This window comes from Hesperophylax consimilis, chromosome 20 (genome assembly GCF_061612785.1).
Source record: "Hesperophylax consimilis isolate HC1 chromosome 20, BYU_Hcon_1.0, whole genome shotgun sequence".
Classification (NCBI taxonomy): domain Eukaryota; kingdom Metazoa; phylum Arthropoda; class Insecta; order Trichoptera; family Limnephilidae; genus Hesperophylax; species Hesperophylax consimilis.
In genome coordinates, this window is record NC_142855.1 from 22819177 (window position 1) to 22832848 (window position 13672).

The window sequence follows — 13672 nt, forward strand, 5'->3', positions numbered from 1 at the left end:
TAATCATGTCACCAAACTTGGCCATACTCATTTCAAGCGTTACTTTCAGTATCGCTCCGCTGTAAGACCACCATTCAGCATTTAAACATTGCTTGAAATAGCTTTGGCTATGTTTGGTGAGGAGATGTGATTAGCCAACTTCCACTTTCCTATCTCCTTCCCTCCCACTACCTTGAGCCTCACAACATACCCCAATAGGGGTTGTCATAATCTCACTGGCCCTAGACGGTTGGGAGCTGTTGGGACTCTTATATTGTTTGACAAAAAAAAATTACATCTACGTTACTAAGAAAGAATAAAAAAATTAATGACATTAACTGTGTCTAGTGACCAGATCTGAAAAGCTAGGTATTTCCCAACCTTCCTCTACGCCATCTCATTACATCCCTACACTCTTCCCTAGTAAAATATCCCAATTATTGGCGATGCTACTGGTTTCAAAAGTAGGGTCTCTTGTTCAATATTAAAAAAAATGGAAATGTTTTTTCCGTTCGCGTTCCGTTGAAAATGTCAACGCTTGTTCTTATTAGTGCAAGGGTTGTTTAGAGATTGGTTTGAATTGCAGAATAATTCGGAAACGCTTGAGAAAGACTTATAAATGCATTATCTTTTTTTATTGCTATTCAAAGTATTATACAATTAAACTACAATTTAGGCGAAGCTTAATGCCAAATCACAATTTTGATTAATCTTTAAAACGAATTGGTGTACATTATGAATACCAAAAAATATGATTTAGATAAATTAAAGGTTTTTCTAACGTTTCGCTTGAGTAGAATGCTATTAAAAAAATAAATTACTCAATAAAAAATATAAATGCAAACTACTAAAAAAAATTTTTTTTTCAATAGAAATGTATGAACGCGTAAAGGAAACAACTTTTGAAAAATACAGTATTATAGCTAAAATTATCTGTGACAGTTTCACTTGATTAACTTTTTTGCGTTCTTATAAAATTATTTACAAAATAAATAAAAAAACAGTTTTTTTGTTTCAAATCGAACGTTTCTAGACTCCGTTTGTCATAACGATTTTAATGTCTATTACCTACAATATAAGGTATATCAAGAATATACACATTTTTGGTTTATAGCTTCCTCTCAAAACGTTTGTCAACATGACGTACACATTAAATTACAATATAAATAAATATATATAATATTGTTACTACTTATAAGATATTCAATTTATTATTATTGGCAAACGTAATCTAAAATAACACTAAATGCTAATAAATAACAAATATTGGTTAGTAGTGATAATTAGTATAAATTATTTCTACTTATGAGCCATGTTTTCAACATATATCTGAATATATTTAGGAATTTGAAATATTGATAATATGTAACATGTTGAACATTTTGGGAACTTTATATTCTAAGGTTTTCTGTCCGTATTTATTGCAATATTTTGTAACAATCATACCTTCATTCTTCGTGAACCTAGCGTTGTGTTCATGTTTCAATTCATTTTTATATTCAGAGTCAGATATATATGCCGAATCAATATTTTTTTCTGCACTGGTAAGAGATAAGGAGTTGAATTACAGTTCACATAATGAAGATTTAAGATTTTCACGGCCAAAAGTATGTTTGTTATTTGTCTGCCCTGCCATGGACACATGGACACATCTGCCCTGATGATGAACACTGTGACGTTGTCCGAAACATTGGCAAAAGAAGGAGTTAGCGCAACACGGCATAACACCCCAAAAACAAATAACAAAAATCACATAATGAAGTTTTTTGACAGTAACTACTAGGAATTGATACTACATGTATCATACAGAGTTTACCAATAAGAGGTGTTATTTTGATATTCAAATAAACTTTTCCCGTAATAGATCAATGATGTCGTTGCTTGTGTGGCACGTAGCGCCGTATTGTTGAAAGTAAACGTTGTCCAGATCAATACCATCTAATTCCGGCCATGAAAAATCATTAATCATCTCTCGATAGCGCAATCCATTCACCGTAACTGTTGCTCCAGCCTCATTTTCGAAAAAGTAAGGTCCAATGACTCCGCCGGACCATAAACCGCTCCAAACAGTCACACGTTGAGGATAGAGAGGCTTTTTTAACAATAACTCTTGGGTTTTCCGAGCCCCAGATGCGACAATTTTGCTTGTTGACGAAGCCACCGAGGTGGAAATGGGCTTCATCACTCAAGATGATTTGCATTTGATTCACTCAAGTGAATTTTAATAATATCAATGCGATGTTGAAGCGTGTATCGTTCCATTTTTATTAATGGCGTAGTTTCTACTTGTCAAATGTCAAAAAATGACAGCTTCAAAAGTAACATCTACCGAAATAGCGGGCTATTCAAAATAACACCTCTTATTGGAAAACCCTGTATGTAGTCGTCATGTACACTAGCATTCAAAACGTCAAAACTTCACCCAAAAATATTTGTCAAGTCCCCGAGCGACGCCGGGTGCAAGTCAACCAGTATATATTATATTATAATGAATACAAAAATATAATTATAAATGGCTAAACATTTTAAGAACCACTGGATTGAAGCGTTTGTAATAATTATTTTTTGAAACCCCTATTGTTGTCAATAGAAAAATTATTAAGACGAGACAATTCCCTAAAATGAAGCCAGAATCAGAGATAAATAAATATACAGTGTTTTCCAATAAGAGGTGTTATTTTGAATAGCCCGCTATTTCGGTAGATGTTACTTTTGAAGCTGTCATTTTTTGACATTTGACAAGTAGAAACTACACCATTAATAAAAACGGAACGATAAACGCTTCAACAACGCATTGAAATTATTAAAATTCACTTGAGTGAATCAAATGCAAATCATCTTGAGTGATGAGGCCCATTTCCACCTCGGTGGCTTCGTCAACAAGCAAAATTGTCGCATATGGGGCTCGGAAAACCCAAGAGTTATTGTTGATAAGCCTCTCTATCCTCAACGTGTGACTGTTTGGTGCGGTTTATGGTCCGGCGGAGTCATTGGACCTTACTTTTTCTAAAATAAGGCTGAACCAAACAGTTACGGTGAATGGATTGCGCTTTCGAGTGATGATTTAAGATTTTTTATGGCCGGATTTGGTTGGTATTGATCTGAACAACGTTTGATTTCAACAAGACGGCGCTACGTGCCACACAAGCAACGAAACCATTGATCTTTTACGATAGAATATCAAAATAACACCTCTTATTGGAAAACCCTGTATAATCTTGTGTGTTTGTAAGTGATGTGTGTTTTTATTGGTTTTGAAATTTAGGTAATATTGTCTTTTTTGTTGTTTAATCCGTTTTGTAATTTTGTGTCTGAATTTATTTTTGTATTCCACAATTTTATTTTCAGGTGTTAGACTGTTGAATGCTTTTATAGCATGGTATTGATAGTGTATTTGTCCAAAGCTTGTATTTACTGTCGGAGTTTTTATGTTTTCTATGTACGCTTGTTTAAGAGGAAGCTACATGCCAAAAATGTGTATATTCTTGGTACACCTATTGTAGGTAATAGTCATTAACATCGTTTGACAACAATCGTTTTGAAACGTTCAATTTCAAGCAAGAAACTGGTTTTTATTTATTTTTGAATAATTTTATAAGAAAGCAAAAAAGTCAATCAAGTGAAACTGTCACAGATAATCTTATCTATAATTCTGTATTTATTAAAAGTTGTTTCATTTACGCGTTCATACATTTCTATTGAAAAAATATTTTTTTTGGTAGCTTGCATTTATATTTTTATTGAGTAATTTATTTATTTATTTGTATTCTACTCAAGCGAAACGATAGGAAAATCGTCAATTTATCTAAAAACATATTTTTTGGTATTCATAATGTTCACCAATTCGTTATAAAGATTTTTTTTTTTTTTTTTTGTTTTTTTTTTTTTTTAAAGAAAGACAAACATTCCCGGGTTACGAATAACCCAACAATGTTTGAAAATCTCCTACTACCACCACAGAAAGCCGAAAATGGTGCTCGTGTTGTGATGGAGGACTTAGCCAGCCGAGGAATCGAACACGTCGCGTCGCTCGGGTGAGACCCAAAATAGTGTTTTAGCATTAAGCTTCGCCTTAACAGGACTTGTGACCTTACAGTGATATTTTGTGTATGTTGAAATTTGTTTTTTTTTGTCAAAAATGTAGTTTAGTAGTGTTTTAACGTATAATTGGCGTATATCTAGTACGTCACAACTGTTGAATATTTGGTCTGTATCAGTCAGTCTATGTTGTTTTTTAGCTGTGCGATTTGTATGTAATCGATAGTTGAGTTTGTTGCTCCTCTCCAAGCAATAATTCCATATTCTATTATTATATATTTAAAAATTTCAAGTTGTAAAATCTGCAAATTGTATTGTAAAATGTTTAAGGAACTGTGATTTTGATAAACCTGGAAAAGAGACGAGAAGTTCGAAGTGCTTAAAATTAAATCTGCAATAAAATATTTGACATTATACTAAGATATGACACTAAAAAATAGTAATATATTTTTATATCTTTTTCTCTATCAGAAAAAAAGAAAGTTTTTTTTAGCAATTTGCAGAATTAAGCACGTAATTAAAATTGCAGACCTTTGGAATACATAACATTGGTAAATATAAAGTTTATAAATAAATAATATGTTTTCTAAATTATAGTCAAAGGTTAGCGGTTTTTTTAATTAATTTACGAGAATACAGCGTAGTCCCGACAGCTTCCAACGTCTGGAGTCACTATTGGACTATTATGGCATCTCCAATCGGTATATGTTGTAATGAGATTGGTAAGAGGAAGGTGGGGTTGTGCCTGGCTATTCAGCTCGGGTCACCATACACGGCTAAAGCCATCTCTTTCACCGGGGGGATATTGAAAGTCTGTACAATTCTGAAATTTGTCGCAAATAAATACCATACCTGCTAGCTGCTAGTTCTCGGCGTTGCTAGAACTCTACGTAGACTTTTTTTATCGAAATCAGATTGTAGACAGTAATTTTACTCTTATTTTAAACGTCGAGTGTGCAAAATTTCATCAAAACAAAATTCCACTTTGAGGCGTGGGTAAAGGCGATTGGGATGGTTTTCCAGAATATCGTGTAGACAGTGAATCCTGCAGAAGTGTGCAAAATTTCATCAGTCTCCATAAGATTTGTTTTATGTAATTAAATTATTACAATTTGAGGTTTTACTCACTATCTCTAAATAGTATAAAACAAAGTGCTATTCGCGTCAGTTCTTCTAAACTACGCAACGGATTTTAATAAAGTTTTCACTACCACTTAGAAAATTTCTTTGTGAAGGTTTACATATATAAAACATGCATATTATATTTGTAGAAAGTAGAGAAAATTCGATGTTTTGTAATCAAGTCGTAAAAAAAATATTTTCGGGCGCTTACATTGCTAACGCTGGCTAAACCTTTTGAGATACATCAAAATAATGTACTACGGAATTGTATATCTTGAAAAGGCCTACAGAAAATTCCTCGGTGGTATATGTCTATCTCTTAAGGATAACCCCTAGCAACTCCGGGTACACGTCAGCTAGTTCCAAATAAATATAAATAAAAAAAATTATTAGCGCCCGCCGGGAGGCGTATTTTCTTTTCTGCGTTCAACAGGAGGCAGTACTCCCTTGAAACACGCACGGATTTTTATCTAAACTTTAGTACTGCCTCCTATTGAACACGGAAAAGGAAATACGCCGCCGGGATATGAACCCGCGACCTCCGGATTGGTAGTCAAGGATCGTAACGACCAAACGGAGGCCGTTGTAAAATAATTTAAAGTAGGTATTTACAGAAATCCGAAATTTAAAAATTTCTGTTAGGATAATTGGATGATTTGTATAGGGGGCGTTTTTGTTTAAAATCACCTCAAGGGCGCTGTACAAATATATAATACATTTTTCAATGGTCTATGTTATTACTAACTATATATGGAGATAATATACAGTACAATACTTACCTGGTAGGTCACTTGAAATTAACACTTAATTAACATTAACTTATTGTTTATTAGCGAAATTTAGATACAGGATTTAGGAAATAATTAAAAAATTTGATATAATTGGACTTTCTCTCAGGAATGGTATATTTAATTTAAGGGTATGACAGCTATAAAAGGTAAGTTTTTAGTTTAGACCTGAATTCTGTTGGACTTGTTATGGATCTTAGTTCCGGAGGGAGTTTATTCCAAGCCTTCGGTCCAGATACTCTGAAAGTGCGATCACCAAACTTAGTATTTGGCTTGCGCTTAGGTTCCATCAGTCTGCCTACAGCTGATGATGTTGCTGATCTAAGAGTTGACTGTTTAAGAGCAAAGTGTTTTCCGGGACGCATAGTTCAGAGATGTAGGGTGGGGCCATTTCATTGATGGATTTAAACACCATCCAGCACAGTTTGTACTGGATTCTTTCAGGGCACTTGAGCCAGTGAAGGTTACGAAGGTGTTCTGAAATGTGCGTATATTTAGTAACCCCGGTTATGATCCGTGCTGCTGCACCACGGCCTCACCGTACAAACACCTCCATTGTCCATTGCAAAAAACCTTCGCTTTTTTTTAATTATATATAATTTTAAAAGAAAAAATTGGAACTAATCCAAAATTAGGCCACCGCAAAGAGAAGCGAGTGAGTTACCTCCTCTTGATGTGGAGATACAATGGAGAAAGTAGTTTTTAGACCTTGGACCAAAGCAGACAAGGTGAAACCACGCCAAAATGAAACAACGCTACAATGCGCAGAAGCAACCGGAAGGTCTGATAAACAATTTAGCCAGGGGCAACGCCGGGTTTTTAAAAAAATGCCAATTTGCATCGAATGATGATAAATGGTTTGCCTAAAGATTGAACCTTTCTCTCTGTGGAATGGAGTCAACCGTGCTAACAACTGAGCCAAATCCCGATTGGGTAGGACCGACATTTATTTCGTATATTAATTGCAGTGATTTCATCAAATTTCAAAGAAATTTGTTTATTTATTTAATAGCTGACTTGTACCCGGTGTTGTTGGGGGTTATCCTTAGTAGATAGACTTATACTATGAATGAATTTTCTGTAGACCTTTTTAAGATGTACAATTCCGTAGTACATTATTTTAATGTATCTCATAAGGTTTAGCCAGCGTTAGCAATGTAAGAGCGCGAAAACATTTTTTTACGACTTGATTACAAAATATTGACTTTTCTCTACTTTCTATAAATATAATATGCATGTATTATATATGTAAACCTTCCTGAAGAAATTTCATAAATGATACTGAAAACCCTATTACAATCCATGGCGTTGTTTAGAAGAACTAAGCGCACAAACAGATTATATATATACTATTTAGAAATGTTCTCCATTCAGAAGATTAGAAATTTGAGGTACGTGTGTAAGTATAAAAGTTTTATTTTTAATATTTTGTGGCATCTTATATAGTTGCTAAACTGTCTGTGAGTGACGTTAAAATGTCGATGATCAATGCAGAATCGTTAAGAGGAAGCTACAAGCCTAAAATTTGTATATTCTTGGTATACCTCATATCGTAGGTAATAGGCATTAAAATCGCTTGACAAACGGAGTCTACAAACGTTCGATTTGAAGCACAAAACTGGTTTTTATTTATTTTGTAAATAATTTTATAAGAAAGCAAAAAAGTTAATCAAGTGAAACTGTCACAGATAATCTTAGCTATAATACTGAATTTTTTAAGTTGTTTCCTTTACGCGTTCATACATTTATATTGAAAAAATGTTTTTTTTAGTAGTTTACATTTATGTTTTTTATTTAGTAATTTATTTTTTATTTGTATTCTAATCAAGCGAAATGATAGGAAAACTTTCAATTTATCTGAAGCATATTTTTTGGTATTCATACTGCTTATTACATTTTTTCACCTGAAATAACCAACTTTATTTTATATGAGAAAGGCATTGTAAGTGCTAACTCTCTCACTAGATGGCGTCGAGACAAATTTTCTACATTTTTAGGTGAAATACTTGAACTTGTCAAATATTAATTATTATTATTTTTTTATTATTCCGCTGATAAGAGATAAGCCGCCATAGCTCAGTGGTCAGAGCTGTCGACCGGAAATCGAAAGGACACGGGTTCAAGTCCCGTTGGCGTCATGTATCTTTTAACAGGATATTTTTCAATGTGGATGAGTGTTTCAGGCTAATAATTATTGCTTATAAAAATAAGTCTAAAACAGCGTCGATATCAGCGTCTGTCTGTTTGTGCGCTTAGTTCTTCTAAACTACGCAATGGATTTTTATAGGGTTTTCACTATCATTTAGAGAATTTCTTCCTGAAGGTTTACATATACAATACATGCATATTAAATTTATAGAAAGTAGAGAATTGTCGAGCAACACCGGGTATGTCGGCTAGTATATTATAAGGAGCGACAAATGAAAGTAGAAAAATTCAAATATTATAATGTATAAATATTTTATGCACGAGATAATATATCTTAATCAGATTAGAAATGTTTAGAATTACTTTCATGTATACAAAAAATGTGGTCTGTCACTGAAATGGCAATCTACAACGTCTGCGAATGTTTAGTGCAGTGATATACAACCATTGTAAGGAGATATAAGATTCTAATAACGGGGGATTGCTCGACGCTGACATTTTAATTATTTCTAATGAACGTATTACTAAAATCTAAAACAATTTCTGGAGGAATCCCTACCGATGAAACTTATTTATATTTAAAGCGATGCCATACGTAGTAATGCAAAATCATGTGTTTTTGGTTTGAAAATTTGGTCGCCTAGAAATGTTTCAGATACTTTAATTAAATACTGCGAGTAGAATACATCTTGGCCTTTGAAATAATCGAGTATTTTTTAGATAAGTCATTTTATAAGCCCAGAAAAAAATAATGTATAAGGCCTATGAAAACTGCTTTAAAGATCAAAATCTCTTACTTACGAACCCATTTTCGGTTACGATTTTATTGTATAATGTGACAAAATAAGTTATTCATAAAATGATCGAAAAAAAAAATATATTTATGCCTGAACATCCACAAAATAAAATAAAAGGCACTTTTTGGCCATGTTTTTTTCTTGCATAAATAAAAAAATAGGCGGATTGTGTTAAGCGGGAATTAAAACCTTATCGCCATCTACGTAAGGGTTGTTATTGATAGCGGCTCAATTTAAAATATTACACGGCGTAGTGCATCGCCTTAATATTAGTTGCTTGATTTTTTTCTACTTTCTATAAATATAATATCCATGTATTATATATATAAACCTTCCGGAAGAAATTCTCTAAATGATAGTGAAAACCCTATCAAAATCCGTTGCGTAGTTTAGAAGAACTAAGCGCAGAAACAGACAGACGCGTGTAGTGACTTTGTTTTATACTATTTAGAGATACCAATGTATTGTCACGATTACGAATTTACTAAAAGTTTATCAGGAAGCGGTCTGTAATACCGTTTTTAGTTCATTATGATCTGGGATGTTCCTGGATGTTCCCGAACGTTCCACAACATTTTATAATGTTCCGGCATGTTCTGGAATGTTGTGGAATGCTTTCGAAGTTCTAGAGAGCGAAACTTCAAGCCCTTATATCTTCAAAAGCACGCCCTTCAGATAAAAGCTGGAACCTCCTTCATGGATGGGAGATACCACACCATATAACTCCCTTGATCGTACCGGGACGCGTTTCTGAGTTTTAGCTGCGTGCACATTGTACACTTAATTTTATAATACAGGGTTTTCCAATAAGAGGTGTTATTTTGAATAGCCCGCTATTTCGGTAGATGTTACTTTTGAAGCTGTCATTTTTTGACATTTGACAAGTAGAAACTACGCCATTAATAAAAATGGAACGATACAAGCTTCAACAACGCATTGAAATGATTAAAATTCACTTGAGTGAATCAAATGCAAATCATCTTGAGTGATGAGGCCCATTTCCACCTCGGTGGCTTCGTCAACAAGCAAAATTGTCGCATCTGGTACTCGGAAAACCCAAGAGTCATTGTTAAAAAGCCTCTCTATCCTCAACGTGTTACTGTTTGGTACGGTTTATGGTCCGGCGGAGTCATTGGACCTTACTTTTTCGAAAATGAGGCTGGAGCAACAGTTACGGTGAATGGATTGCGCTATCGAGAGATGATTAATGATTGTTTATGGCCGGAATTGGATGGTATTGATCTGGACAGCGTTTGCTTTCAACAAAACGGCGCTACGTGCCACACAAGCAACGAGACCATTGATATTTTACAATTGAATATCAAAATAACACCTCTTATTGGAAAACCCTGTATTTGACAATATTTATAAATCTCCTACTACCCAAAAATATGAAAATGTTACTTGTGTCGTGATGGAGGACTTAGCCAGCCAGAGGAATTGAATTCACAACGCTTGGGTGGGACCCAAATGCGATACCAACTTAGCCACTGATCTGTCTATCATTCTATTTCACTGTCCGTTTTCTTTATTACTCTTGGATAATAGATAAATGGGCCGCATGCGGCTCGCAGACCGTGGGTTGTGCATCACTGGTTTAAATGCAACTTTTTCTGAATAGATACTTACTATATGGGGAGAGGAATGAGATTGGGAATAGGAAGTTGGGTGGTAATAGTACATGGCTATTCAGATTTGGTCATCAAACACCGTTAAGGCCATTTCAAGCATCGTTTCAATCCACCATGACGATAGTGAAATAATTATTTGAAACAGCGACCACTGGATTCGTAGCCAAAGACAGTTTCAAATTTAATGAAAAAAAAGTGATTTATTCCTCTCAGAATAATTTGTTAGCTTTTGGAAACATCTCTTGTAGGTTTATAAAAATCGTTGTGTCTCACTTACTCAGATAGTGAGAAATACGATCTAAACGGTGTTAGAAAGAGAAAACACCACGCTTCATATTCAAATCAAGCAGTTAACCACAGAAAAATTGAAACATATACCTCAATGTAACCAAACTTACGGACCGCAATTTAAGAAAAAAATATTAAAATTTGTGAATTAAAAGATTTGAAAAAATTGTTCAATACAATATGTGTGTTTTTTTTTTAATTTGTTAGGTTTAAATTCTAAATTTTCATATTTCAAAAATTATATGTTTATTTTTAATAAGGAAATTTGAAAGCGTATTTCATTTACAGTTTTTAATTTTCTGATGCGTAAAAAATATTCCATTCATTTGGATTTTATTGCAAAGCGGAAATACAAAATACGTTAGAGGCCTGAAAAATGAAATTCTAGCGAAACCAGTTACTACTGGATTATAATTTTAAAAAATATAGGTAACTTTACATTTATTATCAATTCAAACAATTATATTATTTGAAATAACAACTATGAAAACATTTTTATTATGTCTGCCAACTTAACCTAATCTATTAAAATATTAAATTAATGATAAAAAACTAAATGTTTGCGCTATTTGTGTCCGGGGGTAAAGTACGCTAACTTCGGGAGGTGATTGTACGTGATAGTAGAAGTAAAAAAGAAATATAACTTTTTTAGAAATACCAATTTTTTTTGTGTGAATTTATTTTCCCTTCGACTTTTTTTTTCTAAAAACTACCTTAAGAGGAAGCTACAAGCCAAAAATGTGTATATTCTTGGTATACCTTATATCGTAGGTAATAGGCATTAAAATCGCTTGACAAACGGAGTCTAGAAACGTTCGATTTTAAGCAAAAAACTGGTTTTTATTTATTTTGTAAATAATATTATAAGAAAGCAAAAAAGTTAATCAAGTGAAACTGTCACAGATAATCTTAGCTATAATACTGTATTTTTTTAAGTTGTTTCCTTTACGCGTTCATACATTTCTATTGAAAAATATTTTTTTTAGTAGTTTGAATTTATATTTTTTATTGAGTAATTTATATATTTATGTGTATATACTCAAGCGAAACGATAGGAAAACCTTCAATTTATCTAAAGCATATTTTTTGGTATTCATAATGTACACCAATTCGTTATAAAGATTAATCAAAATAGTGATTTAGCATTAAGCTTCGACTTAAAACGTTGGAATTTCGAAAAGTTATTTATCTTTTCTACTTCTAAAATCATGTAAAATCATGCCCCCGAAGTTAGTGCACTTTACCCCCGGACACCCTGTATTACAATGTAACTAACCATCAAGCTATTTCACAACACATAAACATAATAATATTATGTGAAATTTTTTGTTACAAATAGGTATCAATAACAATACGATATCCTCACTGGGATCTCCCGTGCTGAGGATTTCATTTACATATGATTAAGATTTAGTAGTTTAGGCTAATATAAAGCAATTATACATGTATAAAATAGTGTTCTTTTAAAAACAATTTCGCTATCCGCGTCTGCCTGTTTGTGCGCTTATTTCTTCTAAACTGCGCAACCACAGACATATGAATATATAGACTAGAAATTAAAGGTGAGGGGTAAAATCAACTGTTGAACGAAGGGGGTAAAGCTGACTGTGATTCGTCAATAAATCAATCTGACAGTATATAGGCATCTCGCATTATAATATCACCATTTAGTTCTTAAAAGTAAAATCTGCTTTTGAATGAATAGACATTTTTACATGGGAGCGCAAATTACTCGCCACGTTATGAACAAATTTGCGAAGTCCAAATTCGGCAAAATAAATTTCTTCTATTTTCAGAGTCGAATATTTTGTTTACGTATTTAGTTAAGACACTTTTATAAGTGTTCACAATTTACTTCCCAGTAACAACGATGCGCACACTTGAGAATCGCTACATTCGACCAATGTTGGCTCGATGTGATAGTATATGTTTCTACAACTGATTCATATATTATACGACGTGAATAAGCTTAAAATGATGCTTACATAATATGGAATGTAATACGACAATTGGGTTTATTCTCTTTTTCACATATATTTTTACAAGTTTTCATATCACAAGCCACTATTTTGCCGTGTTATTTCATAAAATGCCTCGACCATAGCTCGACGCTAGTTCGAACAAGAATGATGACGTCACATTCTCAAGATTCACGGGAAGCCATACGCGAGCCCAGCCGGCTCCAATGGAACCGGTATGGGGAGTGGGGAATAATACGCTTTTAATCACTTAGGGCAGGTCTACTAATATTCATATGCCTATGTGCGCAACGGATTTTGATAGGATTTTCAGTATCATTTAGAGAATTTCTTCCGGAAGGTTTCTATGTATTTTACATGCATATTATATTTATAGAAAGTAGAGAAAAGTCGATGTTTTGTAATCAAGTTGTAAAAATATATTTTCGTGCGCTTACATTTCTAACGCTGGCTAAACCTTATGAGATACATCAAAATAATGTACTACGGAATTGTATATCTTTAAAAGGCCTATAGAAAAGTCTTTCACGGTTTATGTCTACCTCCTAAGGATAACCCCCAGTAACGCCGGGTACAGCTAGTTAATGATAATTCTTTGAGAAGTGGCAATAATCAATTATTAATTCTATGAAGTCATTATCATAAAAGTTATTACTGTTAATTTTATGAGTTTTTGAAAAAATAATGATTTTTATTTAATATGTCCGACACTTCGTTATTTTTTATTAATAATTAATCCAAGTAGGTAGGTATTATCAAGTGGTTAAATCAAATATTTTAACGGTGAAAATACCAGTTTTTTCTTAGGCTTATACACTGTCCGGAATCCGGAACCCAAAAAAATCTTATTTATCTAAACATTCAAATCTTTTTAAAATTAAACTTTTTTCAATTTTTTAGGC